Raw genomic sequence first — 20,072 nt, forward strand, 5'->3', positions numbered from 1 at the left:
ATCCTTTTTTTTTTACAGTCTAAAAGAGGGCTTAACAAAGCCCAGTAACCATCTTAAAGCTCTCCTGCTGCTAAAGGGAGTACAACAGAGACTGTGACCATAAGGATTGACTCCTGACTGAGAGCTGAGTCTTTCTCAAGAGAAATCTGACAATTAAGCACAGAAGTTGCCCCTGGATTGCCCCAAAGATTAACCCAGCTGGCGTTCTGAGAAGGACTCTGGCCGAAAATGGCCAAGGGGAAGCCCTTCTGTGGCATACATCTAAAACACCTTCTTGCCCTGTGGGGCTGATCACAGCCAGATAACTAGGAAGCAAATTATTTTAGATTTACAGAGCTTCACAAGAGTCTCTAATAGTAAAAACCTTTTTAAAAACTAAGTTTATAAAGAGACACGTTGTAACCAAATCTGTAGCAAATTCAGGGCTAAAATGAGCAGTGAAAATAAGATTATGGGTATGTAGAAATCCTCACCAAAATTTTCCATTTCATCTGCTTTCCCTCCCGTGATAGACTGTGTAACATTGTTCCAAATTCAAGTAAGATTTTCTTCTTTAGGCTGTAGCTTTCAAAAGCAACCCCATTCCCCATATAACAGATGATTTGGCATCAGACCAGAAACTAGAAGGAGGCCACTTGACATAGTGATTAAGAGGGCAGACTCTGGAGTCAGATTCTCTTAGTCTGGTTAATTCCTACACTCTACATGGTATGTTGTTTAAGGAAAATTATTTGATATATCTGTGCCTATTTCCTTATGGAAGATAATAATAGCACCTATATATAGAATTGTTACAACATTAAGTACTTACAGATAAAAAACTGTGAAGAGTACCTGGCACATAGAAAATGCTTGCATTAATTAGTATTTGTTTCAGGTGTGAGATAAAACATACTGGCTGACTCTTTTCTTGGGTAAGCATAGATAGTGCTGGGCAGGATAGTAGCTTCACAGTCACTAGGGACCTAGTCCCCTGTTCTGTGTTGCCCCATGTGTTTGTCTTGGTCCCACTTTGTGGCATCCTTGTTCTAAGTAGTGGAATAGAGAAGGGGATGACCACGTTAACAAATTGAAAAATAAAAACCATATGATTATTTCAATAGATGCAGAGAAAGCCTTTGACAAAATTCGACATCCATTTATGATAAAAACCCTCCAGAAAGCAGGAATAGAAGGAACATACCTCAACATAATAAAAGCCATGTATGACAAACCCTCAGCAAACATTATCCTCAATGGTGAAAAATTGAAAGCATTTCCCCTAAAGTCAGGAACAAGACAAGGGTGCCCACTGTCACCACTACTATTCAACATAGTTTTGGACGTTTTGGCCACAGCAATCAGAGCAGAAAAAGAAATAAAAGAATCCAAATTAGAAAAGAAGTAAAACTCTCACTGTTTGCAAATGACATGATCCTCTACATAGAAAATCTTAAAGACTCCACCAGAAAATTACTAGAGCTAATCTATGAATATAGCAAAGTTCCAGGATATAAAATTAACACACAGAAATCCCTTGCATTCCTATATAGTAACAATGAGAAAAGAGAAAAAGAAATTAAGGAAACATTTCCATTCCCCATTGCAAGGAAAAGAATAAAATACTTAGGAATATATCTACCTAAAGAAACAAAAGACCTATATATAGAAAACTATAAAACACTGGTGAAAGAAATCAAAAGAGGACACTAACAGATGGAGAAATATATACCATGTTCATGGATCGGAAGAATCAATATAGTAAAAATGAGTATACTACCCAAAGCAATCTATAGATTCAATGCAATCCCTATCAAGCTACCAATGGTATTTTTCAGAGAACTAGAACAAATAATTTCACAATTTGTATGGAGATACAAAAAACCTCGAATAGCCAAAGCAATCTTGAGAAAGAAGAATGGAACTGGAGGAATCAACCTGCCTGACTTCAGGCTCTACTACAAAGCCACAGTCATCAAGACAGTATGGTACTGGCACAAAAACAGAAATATAGATCAATGGAACAAAAGAGAAACAAAAGAAAAAAGAGATAAATCCACGCACCTATAGACACCTTATCTTTGACAAAGGAGGCAAGAATATACAATGGATTAAAGACAATCTCAACAAGTGGTGCTGGGAAATCTGGTCAACCACTTGTAAAAGAATGAAACTAGAACACTTTCTAACACCATACACAAAAATAAACTCAAAATGGATTAAAGATCTAAATGTAAAACCAGAAACTATTAAACTCCTAGAGGAAAACATAGGCAAAACACTCTCTGACATACATCACAGCAGGATCCTCTATGACCCACCTCCCAGAATATTGGAAATAAAAGCAAAAATAAACAAATAGGGCCTAATTAAAATTAAAAGCTTCTGCACAACAAACGAAATTCTAAGCAAGGTGAAAAGACAGCCTTCAGAATGGGAGAAAATAATAGCAAACGAAGCAACGGACAAAGAATTAATCTCAAAAATACACAAGCAACTCCTGCAGCTCAATTCCAGAAAAATAAAAGACCCTATCAAAAAATGGGCCAAAGAACTAAACAGACTTTTCTCCAAGAAGACATACAGATGGCTAACAAACACATGAAAAGATGCTCAACATCACTCATTATCAGGGAAATGCAAATCAAAACCACAATGAGGTACCATTTCATGCCAGTCGGAATGGCTGCTATCCAAAAGTCTACAAGCAATAAATGCTGGAGAGGGTGTGGAGAAAAGGGAAACCTGTTACACTGTTGGTGCGAGTGCAAACTAGTCCAGCCACTATGGAGAACAGTGTGGAGATTCCTTAAAAAACTGGACATAGAACTGCCATATGACCCAGCAATCCCACTGCTGGGCATACACACCGAGGAAACCAGAACTGAAAGAGAGACGTGTACCCCAATGTTCATCGCAGCATTGTTTATAATAGCCAGGACATGGAAGCAACCTAGATGTCCATCAGCAGATGAATGGATAAGAAAGCTGTGGTACATATACACAATGGAATATTGCTGCTGCTGCTGCTCCTAAGTCACTTCAGTTGTGTTCGACTCTGTGCAACCCCATAGACAGCAGCCCACCAGGCTCCCCCGTCCCTGGGATTCTCCAGGCAGGAACACTGGAGTGGGTTGCCATTTCCTTCTCCAATTCATGAAAGTGAAAAGTGAAAGTGAAGTCGCTCAGTCATGTCTGACTCTCAGCAATCCCATGGACTGCAGCCTACCAGGGTCCTCGGTCCATGGGATTTTCCAGGCAAGAGTATTGTAGTGGGGTGCCATTGCCTTCTCTGAATGGAATATTACTCAGCCATTAAAAAGAATACATTTGAATCAGTTCTAATGAGGTGGATGAAACTGGAGCCTATTATACAGAGTGAAGTAAGCCAGAAAGAAAAACACTAATACAGTACACTAACACATATATATGGAATTTAGAAAGATGGTAATGATAACCCTGTATGCGAGACAGCAAAAGAGGCACAGATGTATTGAACAGTCTTCTGGACTCTGTGGGAGAGGGCGAGGGCAGGATGATATGGGAGAAGGGCATTGAAATATGTAAATTATATGTGAAATGAATTGCCAGTCCAGGTTCGATGTATGATACAGGGTGCTAGGGTCTGGTGCACTGGGATGACCCAGAGGGATGGTACAGGGAGGGAGGTAGGAGGGGGGTTCAGGATAGGGAACACATGTACACCCATGGTGGATTCAAGTCAATGTATAGCAAAACCAATACAATATTGTAAAGTAAAAAAAGAAAACAAAAAATAAAGTGGATAACTAAAAAGGAAAAAAAAAGAGAGAGAGAAGGGGATGAAAGGATAAAAGGACCAAGGACACACATAAGGTGTCTCTTCTGGAAGATTTCTTAGAGGTGGCCCCATGAACATGAATATAACTCACTGACCAGAGCTTAGTCACAGTTCTTCATCTAGCTTTAAGTGAGACCAGAAAAGGAAGTCTGAAAAGTTCAGTTTGTGGAAAAACAGGAGTAATCATGTTATCATAGATAAGCATAACAACTAATTTCTGTCAGCTGCCAAGTCGCTTCAGTCATGACTGTGAGACCCCATAGATGGCAGCCCACCAGGCTCCCCCGTCCCTGGTATTCTCCAGGCAAGAACACTGGAGTGGGTTGCCATTTCCTTCTCCAATCTCTGTCAGAAAGACAGTGAAGTTGCTCAGTTGTGTCCGACTCTTTGCGACCCCATGGACTGCAGCCTACCAGCCTCCTCCTTCCATGGGATTCTCCAGGCAAGAGCACTGGAGTGGGTTGCCATTTCCTTCTCCAGGGGATCTTCCCGACCCAGGGATCGAACCCAGGTCTCCCATATTGCAGGCAGACGCTTTAATCTCTGAGCCACCAGGGAAGCCCTAATTTCTGTCAGAGTGCTCTATAAATTATAAATTTTAGCTATTATTTTTATTTGGTTACTGAAAGGACTCCCAATTCAGTCTCCAGACCTAATAGTTCTAACTCATGTGATTTCTTCTGTACATGCCTTTTCACTTCAATCTGCTACTGAGGTTTGCACATTTATACAACTGCTCATTAAAAATTTTTCTCATTGCCCCCTTCTAATATTCTGCTCAGGATAAGTGTAATACTGTCATTGTCTTATAATCATACTATACAGACTGTCCCCAACTTGGGATGGTTTGACTTTATGAAGGGGTAAAAGCAATACGGATTCAAAAGCAACCATACTTCCAATTTTGATCTTTTCCCCAGGCTACTGATAAGCAATAGACTAATAGTTTCTTGTGATGCTGAGAAGTGGCAGCAAATTGAAGCTCCCACAGGATCAGTAAATGGCTAATATACTTGCAACTGGCCTGTATTCACACAGCCATTCTGTTTTTCAATTAGTATAGTATTCAATTAATTATGAGATATCCAACACATCATTATGAAATAAGGGTTAGATGATTTTGTGTTAAATGATTTTGCCAAAATGTAGGCTTTGTGTTCTGAGCATGTTTACCTTAGGCTAGACTAAGATATGATGTCCAGCAGGTTGAAATGCATTTCAATTTACAATAGCTTTATTGGGGTTTAGCCCCACCATAAGTCGAAAAAAATCTGTTGTCATAATCTTGAGATATTATTTCCTAACTTATTCTGTTTTTCTTTCTCAACTAGTCTGTTATAACCTAGGTTGTGTCCCTCCCCCCCTCCCCCGCTTCCCCCAAATTCATATGTTGAAGTTCTAACTCCCACTACCTCAGGTTGTGACTGTATTTGGACACTTTAAGGAGGTAAGCTAGTTAAAACTGTTTCATTAGGGTTGGCCCTAATCCAGTATGACTGGTGTCCTTTTAAAAAGACAAGATTAGGACATAAACACACATGTTGGAAAGACCTTGTGAAGACACAGGAAGATGCATATCTGCAAGCCAAGCAGAGAGACCTCAGAAGTAATCAGGTCTATCAACACCTTGATCTTGAACTTCTAAGCCTGGAATTCAAGAATCTAAATTCCTGTAGTTTAAGCCACCCAATCTGAGGGGCATTGTTATGGCAGCCCTAGTAAAGTTGTACATAGTCTGTTGTTTTATTTGGCATCATCAAAGTCCCAAAAGGAAACAGATGACACTAAAAAGAAGGCAAATTCAAGGAGATTTAAAGTACATAAGGCTGATTTACTGTGATGTGGGTGTTGGAGGACCAAAAGGGATGGTGCATTAACCTAAAGAAGAATGAAGCTGTTACCACCTGGAAACCGTAGGGTAGGAAGGCAAAGAGGCTTTATAAGAATATTCAGTGAAGGGATGCAGGTGTATTTTGAAGCAACTTTGCAGGAAGGGAAAATAGTAATAAGTGTCCTGACGCAATGCTTCTCCCTCCCTGCCTCCAATCTCCTGTCAGTGCTACCGCTGACGGAAACCAACCAGCCCCCAGAGAGCATAGGCATGCAGTCATGTGGTCTGGGAAGGTCAGCCACCTAGAATGAAGAGTGAAGAAGAGTAGAGAGTGAGTCTGGAGAAACACATAGGATATCTAGCACCGGGAGGAACTGTATTTTCCTTTTTTCTTTGTTTGCTACTTCTCCCACCCCCACAAAAGTGCCTAGAAAATATATAGCAGATGCTCAAAAATTCTCTGGGAATAGGTTATTTTTCATCCCCAGTTATTTTCTTTTTTATCTTTCTGCTTTCATGTTTTTAATTATTTTATCTATTTATTTGTTGTCAATGAATTTAAAAGTTTTCAGATTTAACATTAATTATTTTCTTATTAAGGTATAGTTGATTTACAACATTAGACATGCTCAGTAATTTACAACTATTGTCAATATTTCCTTACTACTAGTTTTTAGGCTGTGTCTTCTTACTATTTCTGCTGCTGCTGCTGCTAAGTCGCTTCAGTCGTGTCCGACTCCGTGTGACCCCAGAGACCACAGCCCACCAGGCTCCCCAGTCCCTGGGATTCTCTAGGCAAGAACACTGGAGTGGGTTGCCTTTTCCTTCTCCAAGGCATGAAAGTGAAAAGTGAAAGTGAAGTTGCTCAGTCTTCTCCGACTCTTCAAAACCCCATGGACTGTAGCCAACCAGGCTCCTCCGCCCATGGGATTGTCCAGGTAAGAGTACTGGAGTGGGGTGCCATTGCCTTCTCCTCTCACTATTTCTAGTTATAGCCTTAATCCAAATCTTAACTATATTTTATCTAAGACTACTACTTTCCTCATGGTTTTTAGTTGGTTAATTCTATGCAAATGAAAAAGCAAGCAAAGCAAAGCAACCTACAAAGCAATGCTTAGTTGTATAACAATATCTCAATTGATTAAATTTTCTGATTACATTTTCTCCTTCTCCAACATTTATTGTTGTTGCTTAGTCACTAAGTCATGTACCACTCTTACTGACCCCATGGACTGCAGCATGCCAGGCTTCCCTGTCCTTTACCAAGTCCCAGAGTTTGCTCAAACCCATGTCCATTGAGTTGGTGATGCCATCCAACCAGCTCATCCTCTGTCACCTCTTTTCCTTCTGCCTTTATTCTTTCCCAGCATCAGGGCCTTTTCCAAAGAGTCGACTCTTCCCAGCAGGTGGCTGAAGTATTGAAGCTTCAGCTTCAGCATCAGTTCTTCCAATGAATATTCAGGACTAATGTCCTTTAGGATTGAATGATTTGATCTCCTTGCTGTCCAAGGACTCTCAAGAGTCTTCTCTACCACCACAATTTAAAAGCATCAATTCTTCATTGCTCAGCCTTCTTTATGGTTCAGTTCTCACATTTGTACATGACTACTGGAAAAAACATAGCTTTGACTGCATGGACCTTTGTCGATAAGGTGATGTGTCTGCTTTTTAATATGCTGGGTAGATTTGTCATAGCTTTTCTTCCAAGGAGCAAGCATCTTTTAATTTTGTGGCTGTAGTCACGATCCATAGTAATTTTGGAGCCCAAGAAAATACAGTCTATTTTGTCCCCATCTATTTTCCATGAAGTGATGGGACTGGATGCCATGATCTTCGTTTTTTGAATGTTGTGTTTTAAACCAGTGTTTCCCACTCTCCTCTTTCACCATCAAAAGACTCTTTAGTTCCTCTTCACTTTCTGCCATTAGGGTGGTATTATCTGAGTTGGTGATATTTCACCTGGCAATCTTGATTCCAGCCTGTGAGTCATCCAGCCTGACATTTCACATGATATATTTTGCATATAAATTAAATAAATATACAGCCTTGATCTACTCCTTTCCCAACCTGGAACTAGTCTGTTGTTTCATGTCTGATTCTAACTGTTGCTTCTTGACCAGCATACAGATTTCTCAGGAGGCAAGTCAGGCAGTCTGGTATTCCCGTGTCTTTAAGAATTTTCCAGTTTGTTGTGATCCACACAGCCCAAGGCTTTGGGATAGTCAATAAAGCAGTAGATGTTTTTATGGAATTATCTTGGTTTTTCCATGTTCCAATGCATGTCAGCAATTTGATCTTTGTTTCCTCTGCCTTTTCTTTTCTTTTTTTTTCTCTGCCTTTCTAAATCTAGCTTAAGCATATGGAAGTTCTCAGTTCATGTACTATTGAAGCCTAGCTTGGAGAATTTTGAGCATTACTTTGCTAACATGTGAGATAAGTGCAATTGTGCTGTAGTTTGAGCATTTTTTGGCATTGCCTTTCTTTGGGATTGGAATGAAAACTGACCTTTTCTAGTCCTATGGCCACTGCTCAGTTTTCCAAATTTGCTGGCATATTGAGTGCAGCACTTTCACAGCATCATCTTTTAGGATTTGAAATAGCTCAACTGGAATTCTATCACCTCCACTAGCTATGTTTAGCAATGCTTCCTAAGGCCCTCTTGACTTTGCATTCCAGGATGTCTGGCTCTAGGTGAGTGATTACATCATTGTGATTAACTGGGTCATGAAGATCTTTTTTGTACAGTTCTTCTGTGTATTCTTGCCATCTCTTCTTAATATCTTCTGCTTCTGTTAAGTCCATACTGTTTCTGTCCTTATTGTGCCCATCTTTGTATAAAATGTTCCTTTGGTATCTCTAATTTTCTTGAAGTGATCTCTAGTCTTTCCCATTCTATTGTTTTCCTCTATTTCTTTGCATTGATCACTTAGGAAGGCTTTCTTACCTTTGCTTGCTACTCTTTGGAACTCTGCATTCAGATGTCACCTTTATACTGCTTCATTATAGCTGACATCAGATTAAGATTGTGAACATTTAAGAAAGGTTCCTGTCAACTTACTTTCCCAAAGTGTTACAACTTCCAGCCTACCTTACCCGTTTCTGACAGGTAAGCATTATACCTTTTGAAGCCTACAATAAACTTTTAGGATATTTCTTTTCTGAAAATGACTCCCAAAGATAGCAATGTGGCTTTTTCAAGAGATGCTAATAATTTGTAATGATTTGATTAGACAGCTACATTAACAAAAATATTCTTCTAAGAATTACTCTTACTTATATTAGATACTTCCTTAGTTTACTCTCAGCAGTGACAATGATTATTGAGATAAATCTCCACTTTAGATTTACTTCTTTACACATCATTCAGCTCTGCCATCTCTGCAGCTGGTTCCTTTAGAAGCTGATATATTTTCTGGCTTTTCCAATAACACAGTACTTTGTATTACATTGTTGGGTCATTGCATCAGTACTTACTTGAAAGGAAATGACATGGTTATTTTATGTGACTTTACTTTTTATCTTTTTGATTTGATTTGAGCAAGAATTTAATCTTAAAAAAATACTCTTTCAAAAATATGCATTTAAACCTATAAAAAATTCCTTGTCATAGACTTTTATACATCTTTTAAAATTATTCACATTAACATTTCTTGTCTTTCATCAATTTTAAAGATAAATTAGTATTCTTTTTTAAGGGTTATTTCTTCTGGGTGAAGAATGATATCACATTTAACAAGAACTCTGTAATTAATGTGTCACACATTTGAAGCTACAATTAGGGTATCCCTGTAATGTAAATCCAATTGTCTTTATTATCTCTTCTATAATGTGTAATTTTATAATGAGGTAAAGATTGTAGTGCCAAATTAGGGTACTGAGTTCAAGTGCTCATGAGTCATCATCTCAGAAAATAATTTTTCAATTTCTTGATTATATTAGTTTTTTTCAGAACTTTGTGAAACTAGTCTCCATGGTTCACTGTAATTTTGTTATCTTAGTGTATGTTTATGTTTTTCTGGTTAATTAACATCCCCACCCCCATAGGAAGAAGAACAGTCAAATTTTGTTAAATTCAGTTTTCCTACTATATTTTAGGACCTTTTATTCATTGAGGACTATGTTCAGGACTTTATATATTTCTGTAAGTTTCTGAAAATGTTAGGGATCTGAAAAAAAAGTTGAAATATGAAAAGTAAGCTGCAAATCAAAATGAACAAATACTTAATTAGGTATATAAAAACCTAACAATATGCTATCTATAAACTCAATTCTAATTTATATTTATTTTATGTAATATATGGTATATTTTAAGATGTGGGACTGCTGCTAAGCTGCTAAGTCACTTCAGTCGGGTCCGACTCTGTGCAACCCCATAGATGGGAGCCCATCAGGCTCCCCCGTCCCTGGGATTCTCCAGGCAAGAACACTGGAGTGGGTTGCCTTTTCCTTCTCCAATGCATGAAAGTGAAAAGTGAAAGTGAAGTCGCTCAGTTGTATCCGACTCTTAGTGACCCCATGGACTGCAGCCTACCAGGCTCCTCCGTCCATGGAATTTTCCAGGCAAGAGTACTGGAGTGGGGTGCCATTGCCTTCTCCAGATGTGGGACTGAAGAACTTCAAAAGCAAGCTGTAATCAGTACTTTCACATTAAGCCAGATCTATGAAAGTCTTAAAAATGACCTTAATCTCTTTTTATGGAAGAAAGTAATCTGTAGAATTTCAAACAGTGTTTGGAGGCAAGTGTTTTAAATGTTTCATGCTACAATATGCATTTTTTATATTCCTTGTCCCTCAAAAGAAAAATAGTAGTAAGCAAAACAAAAATTTTGGAAAATATACCGCGCACATAAATTCCCTCTTTTCAAATAAAACAAACAAAAAGACATCAAGAGACAAATCATGTAATTTAATTCAGTGATCTTTCTTTCATATTAGTGGCTGAGGTAAGTTGGTAAAAAATGAGTGAAAAACAGTCCAGTCATATGTTTTAACAGCTGATATAAGTATTCAAAAACAATTTAAAGGTAGGCTTTATAATGCATTGTGATGTTGGGGGTGAGGAGGGTGAGATGTATGACATATATCAGTGGGAAGATACTTTCAGTGCACTTAACATAGGAATAATGGCCCTACAGAAACTTGGGAGTTTTTCCCCCCATATTCTACATTACATCAGAGAAGGCAATGGCACCCGACTCCAATACTCTTGCCTGGAAAATCCCATGGATGGAGGAGCCTGGTAGGCTGCAGTCCATGGGGTCGCTAAGAGTCGGACACGACTGAGCGACTTCACTTTTACTTTTCACTTACATACATTGGAGAAGGAAATGATAACCCACTCCAGTGTTCTTGCCTGGAGAATCCCAGGGACTGGGGAGCCTGGTGGGCTGCCATCCATGGGGTTGCACAGAGTCAGACCTGACTGAAGTGACTTAGCAGCAGCAGCAGCAGCTACATTACATTAAAGGGTAAAGGGGCGGGGGGTAGGGGGGTGGGTAAGTAATAGGAGAGAGCCAATTTAAGAATATCTTTAGCTGTTAAAGACTTTGAATCAATAAAATAATTTCTGATAAATGGTTTTTGATAATAATTGAACAAAAATACTTTTCTGCATATACTACAGACATTAGTTGCTGATTAAGTTATAAGAATTAATCTCTAATTCAGTTCAAGTTCTGTGTCTTGTAAAAATCTACTTGGGGTTCACAATATTCTTAATAAGTGCTAGTAAAATACCTGTTAACTTTATAGTATTTACTACACCAAAATTATTTCCTAATTTCAGAAAAGTATTACATGTACATATGTTTTTAGCATTTTGAATCAATTCACCTGGTGTGCCATTTCTGAAAATCCATGAAAATTAGAATTTAGAATTGAAATCATTCTAGTCTTTTAATCTGTTTACAAACATTTCCTTCTACCTCCAAAGGCCCTGAGTCTTTATTGTTACCTAGAGAATTTACATCATTTTCTCTACCTGGTCATAAAGTTAGTGCCAAAATCTCTGAAGTACTTCTATGTTACCTCAGAAGAAGGTTATATGATCTCCACCATGTTTAAGCTATTGTGATTCCAATAGGGAATCCAAAAAAAAAAAAAAAAATCCTCTTTAATCACTTAGACTTGACTTTAAGCCTTCAAAAGCAATTTGTTTGGTTTCTAGTTGTATGAAAGATTATAAAGTGGCATAACTCATTTCTTTGAGCAGCAAACCAACATCATCTACTATTTAGCTACACTTAAACAGTTTTGAAAATTTGTCAAGGATAATTTTACTAGCTGTTATTTGGTAGTGTTGAATAAAAATATTAAGGGAAAAGTAGTTAATTAGGTATGTAATACAGCAATAAATATTTCTGTGTTTTCTGGGAGCAAGTATTATTGACATTCTGCATATATGATATAATATGCATTGTATTACAATTTTGACAATTGTAAAATGCTTTACTACCTAAGACAAAATCTAGAACAGCACTTTCTATTAGAACATCTGCAACAATAGAAATGGTCTGTATTTGTACTGTCCCATTTGGTAGCCACAGCAGCCATATGTGGCTAAGGAGCATTTAAAATATAGCTACTGTGACTACAGAACTGATTTTAAGTTTCATTTCATTTTCATTTACAATTAGATTTTACTTTTTAGCTAGTGGCTACAAGTTGGACAGCACTAAGCATTTCCATCACACAAGATAGTTCCCTGAAACTCCTTTCCAGTAATTTCTCCTTTTCCCAGCATCATAGGGAAACACTAAATATCTAATTTATCCTGTTTTTGGACTTTACCAAAATAGTTTCATACAGTATATACCCTTTGTACCTGGCTTCTTTTGCTAAACATGTTTTTGAGATGCACCCATGTGTAGTGTTAGTCAGTTCCTTTTAATTGCCCAGTATATTCCATTGCTGGATCATCGAAAAATCAAGAGAGTTCCAGAAAAACATCTATTTCTGCTCTATTGATTAACCAAAGACTTTCACTGTGTGGATCACAAGAAACTGTGGAGAATTCTGAAAGAGATGGGAATACCAGACCACCTGACCTGCCTCTTGAGAAACCTATATGCAGGTCAGGAAGCAACAGTTAGAACTGGACATGGAACAACAGACTGGTTCCAAATAGGAAAAGGAGTACGTCAAGGCTGACCTAGACATAGGTCAGACATAACCTATCATAACTATTACATAACAAAACATGCATTTATAATCCAGCATGTTTCCAAATCTATAGCTTGAATTGGTTGTTTGGTGCTAACATTGAAAAATTCATAAATACAGACTGGTTCCAAATAGGAAAAGGAGTTCGTCAAGGCTGTATATTGTCACCCTGCTTATTTAACTTCTATGCAGACTACATCATGAGAAACGCTGGGCTGGAAGAAGCACAAGCTGGAATCAAGATTGCTGGGAGAACTATCAATAACCTCAGATATGCAGATGACACCACCCTTATGGCAGAAAGTGAAGAGGAACTAAAAAGCCTCTTGATGAAAGTGAAAGAGGAGAGTGAAAAAGTTGATTTAAAAGCTCAACATTCAGAAAACGAAGATCATGGCATCTGGTCCCATCACTTCATGGGAAATAGATGGGGAAACAGTGGAAACAGTGCCAGACTTTATTTTTCTGGGCTCCAAAAGCACTGCAGATGGTGACTGCAGCCATGAAATTAAAAGGCGCTTACTTCTTGGAAGGAAAGTTATGACCAACCTGGATAGCATATTAAAAAGCAGAGAGCACTTTGCCAACAAAGGTCCGTCTAGTCAAGGCTATGGTTTTTCCAGTGGTCATGTATGGATGTGAGAGTTGGACGGTGAAGAAAGCTGAGCACTGAAAAATTGATGCTTTTGAACTGTGGTGTTGGAGAAGACTCTTGAGAGTCCCTTGGACTGCAAGGAGATCCAACCAGTCCATCCTAAAGGAGATCAGTCCTGGGTGTCCATTGGAAGGACTGATGCTGAAGCTGAAACTCCAGTACTTTGGCCCCCTCATGCGAAGAGTTGACTCATTGGAAAAGACTCTGAATCTGGGAGGGATTGGGGGCAGGAGGAGAAGGGGACAACAGAGGATGAGATGGCTGGATGGCATCACCGACTCGATGGACCTGAGTTTGAGTGAACTCCGGGAGTTGGTGGTGGACAGGGAGGCCTGGTGTGCTGCGATTCATTAGGTAGCAAAGAGTCGGACATGACTGAGCGACTGAACTGAACTGAATCTTATTATGATTAGAATACTCTGAATTATTCTAAAACAGGGAGAAATATTCTAAATCCTAACTTTAAAAGAACTCACTTAAAATATTTATTTATAACTCAGGAAAATGCCAAATGAGGATGTAGGTTAAACAAACAAACTCTATGCAGCTTAAAACTGATGTTACAAAGTCCTCACTCAAAGGTCACACACTTTTCCTAAAGCAGAGTTCTTCAAAGTACTCTTGAGATAGTTTTGCACAAGCTTCATTATGTGGTTTTCTTGTCTGCAGATTATAATCAGTAAATTAAAAGGGTGGGGAGGATAATGAAATTATGTTAACAGCAGTAAGAAGCAACAGCTGACAGTGAGGGAAGGGATGGGGAAACTATAATAGAACTAAAAAAGCTATTCAGAGCTGTGTAGTGTGAGCAAACAGCAACGCTCACCATTACAGGAATAGAGAGACTTTAGCTGTAAATGTAATGAAATGAATATTCATAATGACTACCAGTTTTCATATAGCTGGAATGCATACTTTATTTCCTACGTGTACGTCGAAACTATCATTCTAAATATGAAGAGTTTAACTGCTGTTGGTCACCGTGTCATCTATCTCAGATTGGAAGGGCCTACTACCACAGTGGGTCATGAACCTTTCCGTTTTAGCGCTGTGTTCAATCCTGTTCACTATTACATTGTAACACATAAGAAACTCTGTAACTTATTATGAGATAACCAAAGGCAACATTACTTTCTTGAATCTATTGTTCAGCTGCTTCATAAAATACTCTTATCTAATACTCCATGGTGCAAAACTGTAAAATAAAACCACTGACTTTTAGTTAAGACTGTACCTTCTCCAAAATGAGTATTATGTACCTGATGGTGGTGTTGTGAGGATTAAATGAGATAATGCATGTAAAACACTAAGCACAACGTCTGGGGCAGAATAAAAATTCGGAAACTGTAGCTATTATTTTAGTAGGCCCCAAACCCTCATTCTGCAGGTGCAAAAATTAAGCCTCAAGAGAACTGACTTCCTAATGCTCAAATATCCAAGTTATTGTCCTGGATAAGCAGCTTAGCTGCCTGTGTTGGTTTGGTGTATTGGCAGGGCCTGAGGGCATATTTCTGCAGGATTCTTGTCTGCTGGGAATTGGGGGAATATGTTTGAACCCTGTGGCGTTAGAGGCTAATTCGATACCAATGGGGGTTCGAGACAGTTGTGTGCTAACAATATCCATCACCAAGGGAAGCCATTCGTCTATCTCAAAACACCCGGAAGGAGCAAGACCCTTAGTACAGCAGGTTGTTACGGAACCGGCGACCGGGACGAGGCAAGTAGTAGGACATCGGGTTGAGCTCAAATCCTGCTTTGGTCAGCTTCAAAAAGGGACGAGCACTTAAGAGGGCTGAAGATAACGGGACTCTAGAACAGACTAGGTCACCCCACCTCCCAACGCCTTTCCCGGAGGGGGCCCGCCATGCGTCTTTGCGTTCCGGGAGAGACCGATTTCTTGTTCATTAGTGGCGCTTACTCCCCGCCCTGTAGGTAGGGAGGGAGTCAAAACCTCGCCTCTTCGCTCCTGAGGGCCGGAAGAGCTTGGACCTTCCCGGTGCGCGCCACGCCACGGCTGGAAGGCGGGAGGCCGGCGCGCAGCCCACGCGCGCCCCGCGTTCGCCCGCTCTAAAATGGCGGCGGAGGCAGCTCGCTCACACCCTGCCGCCCGCGCTCCTCCGAGTCGTGGCCCCGGGAGGCGGGAGCGGGCCGGAATGCGCGAGGGCTCCAATCCAGAGCGTTCCCCATGGCCCCGGCATGCTAGAAGTCAGCAGGCGACCGCTACCGGGAATACAGGCGGCGCCTCAGAAGCGGGAGGGGTAGCTAACGGAAAAATGAGGGTAAAAAAGAGAGCGAGCGAGCGGCGGCACATCCGGGAGCTTACGCCCGCCCCGCCCCGGAAATGATGTTTACATGGGGGGCGGGGTCTCTCTTCAAAGTGGATTCTTCCCCAGCTGTAGCTGGTTGTCTCACAAGGTGTCTGGAATCGTCTTCAACAGCCCCTCTCCTGGGTTAGCCGTTACCGTCTCCCGCTCTGAGGCTTCTTGGCACAATGCAGGCTGCTGCGACTGGTAGCTCTCGTTTCACAGAAAGTATCCCTCGCGCTACGGCCCTAAATTCGTCCTCCAGCCTCGCTAGGGCGTGTAGTAGTGTACCTCCGAGGGGAATCTGGGGGTAACCTCAGCCCCTGCCAAACCTAGCGCATCTCTTTGGAATCCTTTCTCGGAAACCTGCCCTCGCTCCCCCCGGTAACTCGGTTCGGGGGTTGTCCGTCACGGAACTGAGCCCGCCCCTTCCGGCTGCTAGTCGGCCCGCCTCCTCCTCTCTTCCCTCCCCCACCCCTCCCCGTGCGAGTGTCTCCCTCTCCCTCTCGCTCCCTCTCTCTTCTCCCTCTCTCTCTCTTTTGTGAGTTATAGCAACCGTTGCCTTGTGAATCAAGCGCCATAGTCACCGTAGTCCTGGCGACTGTTACCCATCAACAACAACTACTCCTCTCCTCCTCCTCCTCCTCCTCCTCTTCCTCCTCCCCACCACCACCATCTCCATCACCCACCAACAACACCACAATAATCCACAGCCAAGGTGAATATTCTTCGGTCTCTACATGTGTGTGGGAGCGTGTGGATGCGTGTGAACGCTTGTGTCCGTGCGTGTGTGTGTCCGTGTGTGTGCGAGCCTAGTGTGGCTGTGCGGGGGTCTCACTTCTGACACCGGGGCTGCAGCTGCGGCGCCGCTGCCGAGGGGCTCGGTCCCCCGGGCTTGTTTACAATGGACCGTGCGCGCCGCGGCTGGGTCGGGGGTGTGGGCGCCGCGCCGCCCGCCCGCCGGCCCTGGCCCTCCGCGGCCGCGCTTCAGGGATGGAGCGGGAGCTCGGGGGGCTGCGAGCGGAGCGGGAGAGGGAGCCACAGTTCTGCGCTGCGGACGGTGGAGCTCTCCCCTAGGTCTGGGGCTGAGGAGGAGGGCCAGGTGAAGAGAGGATTTTTTTTCCCTTTCTTTCTTTAATTTTCTTGTTTTTCAAAGCTGCTTGATCCCTGCTTCTTTCAAAACCGAAATAGACAACAGTGTGCAAGGGGGGACCCAAGAGGTGGTGTTCTGTTGTTGTTGTTCACTTGTGGGGCCTTGTTACGGGTTTTGTTGTTTTTATCCTTATACAACGGTGAACTTTTCTCACCGCCTATTCCCTTCATTTTTGCCCCTCTTTGCCTTGTGCTAAATGAGCTGCTCTTTTACCATCATCATCAGCTGCATGGTTTTCTTTTTTCTTTTAAAACTGTGTATTCTTTGTGCTGCAAACAGTCTTAATATCCTTTCAGCACTCTTCCCTCCTCCCTTTTTTACCCCCACACCCCTTTCACACACACTGGAACCAGGGGCTTCTTGGCTGGGTTCTTTGCTGCACTGGGAAGAAGATCTTTTTTTTTAAAGTCTCTCTCCTCTCTCTGTCTCTCTTGGTGTGTTTGTGTGTGAGTGTGAGATTTAAACCGGATGCAGGGCATCTGTGATACTTGGTTAGTAGTTATTGACAGTGCTTTATCCTTCATGTGGAGATGGGAGGGGTACTAGTGAGGTTCCATTTCACTTTGATGAACCGCCTTCCCCACAGTGGAGTGTTAACAATTTTCATTGTGGTTATGAGACTTTGTGTGTTACAAACAGGGAAAGGACAGAAGGAAGCTTTGTGAGAACTGTTTACAGTGTTATTTGTGACACTTATGGTACTTCTGAAGAGTTTTTTTTTTTTTTCCTTCATCTTCTCTGTTCGTTTTCCTTTGAGAGTTGAAATTGAAGTCAAGTTGTTCATAAAGAATGTATGAAGCTACTCAACTTGAAACGTGTGTATATTTCACTTTCTTTGTGGTTGTTAAGATCTAGGCATGTGTGTACTTAACTGTCTTTTTAATATTAGTTTTTGGTTTTCTTTGGACAGTGACTTAAGCCTGCTGAAGAGAGAGAACTTTTTCCTTTTTAGGTCTTTCCTTCAAAATTCTATTTTTCTCTGTACATTTGAATATTTGTCAGTCCTCAAGTTATAGGCTCTTAGATACAGGTAACTCAGTTTTAGAGATCCTGTAAATTTGTTCATTTTTCAGCACAACGTTTAATTAATAGATCATGAGTAAAGAGTTTGATAGTGTGTGCTAAAGCAAATGTAATGTACTATTTTATTTGCACATATTGAAGTTTCCAAATTGAAATTTTTAAATACTTACTTAGTCTTTTTTTTCTAACAGCAAACCATATATTGATTTACCCGACAGAACAGACCGTGGATAATGTGACAGTATTAATTATTCTTGAGATTGTCAATGAGCAGGTTGGGTAATTGTAATGCAATTTAAGGCTAATACTTTGTAAAATAAGAGAGTTTAAAAACTTTTCCTTTTTAAAATTAATTTCCTTGTGGTTGGTATTTTAAATGAAGATGATGTTGGTTCTGAACGAAGACTTTCTCAGAGCACTAAAATTTCTTTATGTTTGTCGCCCCCTCCCCAACCTAGGTTTCATGCAAATCTCTAATACTAACCTGTATTTTTTTTCTGTTCAGGTGAGTGTCAAATGCCTGAACACTTTTGGCTGGTGAAGTTCCTGGGTCCTTATAAACTTTGAAGTTAATAGGAGTTTTACTGTCTTGAGACAGTTTCAGACTTTATGCCATTTACATAATACATTTTCAGTCGAGTAGATTATATGCTATAATTTTATAGTTTAATGTTTTTATTGGCAGTGTCCAAGAACTTTTTTGAGGCATTTCACTCATTACAACTATCTCAGGTTTTCTCTAAGTTAGATTTTCATTCACAAGGTGTTTTGAGAGCAGAAGTTAATTTGAATTCTATTACTTATCTGTTATTAAAAGCACATATGTGATATAAAAGTTGCTGCTAGAGATGCCTTGGACTCAGGTGTGTCAACATTATTCATATGGATCAAGTAAATAATAGCCAGAAATACTAACAAAGGATAAATATTTAAATTTAATATACCGATAAATACTTGGTAACACTTAAATTTTTTTTTTTCCTGTGATATTTTTCCTAGGAGAGACTATATTATGTGTTGGTATTTGTGTTTGTATTACACTAAAAAAAAACCCTGAAGTGTCCAAACTTTAAAACTAAAATTATTAAATAGGAGTTACTTGTAACTTATTTTGAATAGCTGAATATTTGTGATTCATTGTATGTCATAATGTCTGTCTCAGCCTTTTTATGTTATTGTGCCTATTGCATTAAATGGTATAGGCATACTTCTGTAGTGCATTTAAATGTATAACAGTAAACTAAAATGCACTTCTCAAATGCATCATTCCACAATGTTTTCATTATATGGGATGATTATGCTAATTAAAAAATAGTATATTATTCCTCCAGTATTCAAATACTCTTGTACTCAAAAGGTTTATAGTTAATAAGTTTAGGATATGCAAAAAACTTACAGTTTATGAATTTAATATATGTTAACCCTAAGCAATATTTTCTATAGAAGCATTTAATGGTAAAAAGGTATTGCTATTAAAAATTAGGAATTAAAATATGAATTTTGAATCAAAGATTTAATCTTTTATTTAAACGATACATGTTACAGTTTGATAGCATGTTTCATTGTTCTTCAGAAGGTTGATGTTTTATGTACCCTATAAACTGTCAACTGAAGAAATCAGTGGGTGGAGTTTGATTTTACATCTCAGAGTTTTTAGTAAGTATGTGTATATATGTGTGTGTATTTAAAAGGGAAGATAGAGTATCGATATGTAGGAAGAGTTTAAAAAAACTTTTCTGAACCGTGAAGTAAGAATGTTAACTTTGTTTTTTTGTGTGTCTCTAGTGAGTATGTTACAAGAAATAAGAATACCAAACAAAAACTTTTCAAATTACAAGGTCTTCAAAGACATAAACTTTTACATTATGAAAAATCTGATAGGTTTTTTTTTTTTGCTTGCTTGCTTTGTTTTTATGCTGAGCATTAGGCTAAAAATCCTCTATATCTAGTTACTTTTAAAAATAAACAACTTAGTTTCCCTAATGCAAATATTTGTCTTTAACTCTTTGGTATAGAGTCCCAGTGGCTGTTGGAAAACAGATTTTAAATTCCTTTCCGTTCACAGGTGCATAGTGTTCCCATATTTTGGAAATCTAAGATTAAATGGATTTAACTAAATCTAGCTTTGTTAGGGACAGATGGCTGTT

The 20,072-nt window shown here is 39.8% G+C and overlaps 1 protein-coding gene across 2 annotated transcripts in view; it reads left to right on the forward strand.

Moving 5' to 3' along the window:
• The first annotated feature begins 15,710 nt into the window (after positions 1-15,710).
• The window catches only part of RFX3 (regulatory factor X3), a 346,378-nt gene continuing 342,016 nt past the window's right edge, over positions 15,711-20,072 (forward strand). For both annotated transcript variants that reach the window (XM_055578191.1, XM_055578190.1), the window contains exon 1: positions 15,711-16,467. The gene's annotated coding sequence lies outside the window, so the exon portion shown is untranslated. The remainder of the gene's footprint in view (positions 16,468-20,072) is intronic.

This window comes from Bubalus kerabau, chromosome 4, assembly GCF_029407905.1.
Source record: "Bubalus kerabau isolate K-KA32 ecotype Philippines breed swamp buffalo chromosome 4, PCC_UOA_SB_1v2, whole genome shotgun sequence".
Lineage (NCBI taxonomy): Eukaryota > Metazoa > Chordata > Mammalia > Artiodactyla > Bovidae > Bubalus > Bubalus kerabau.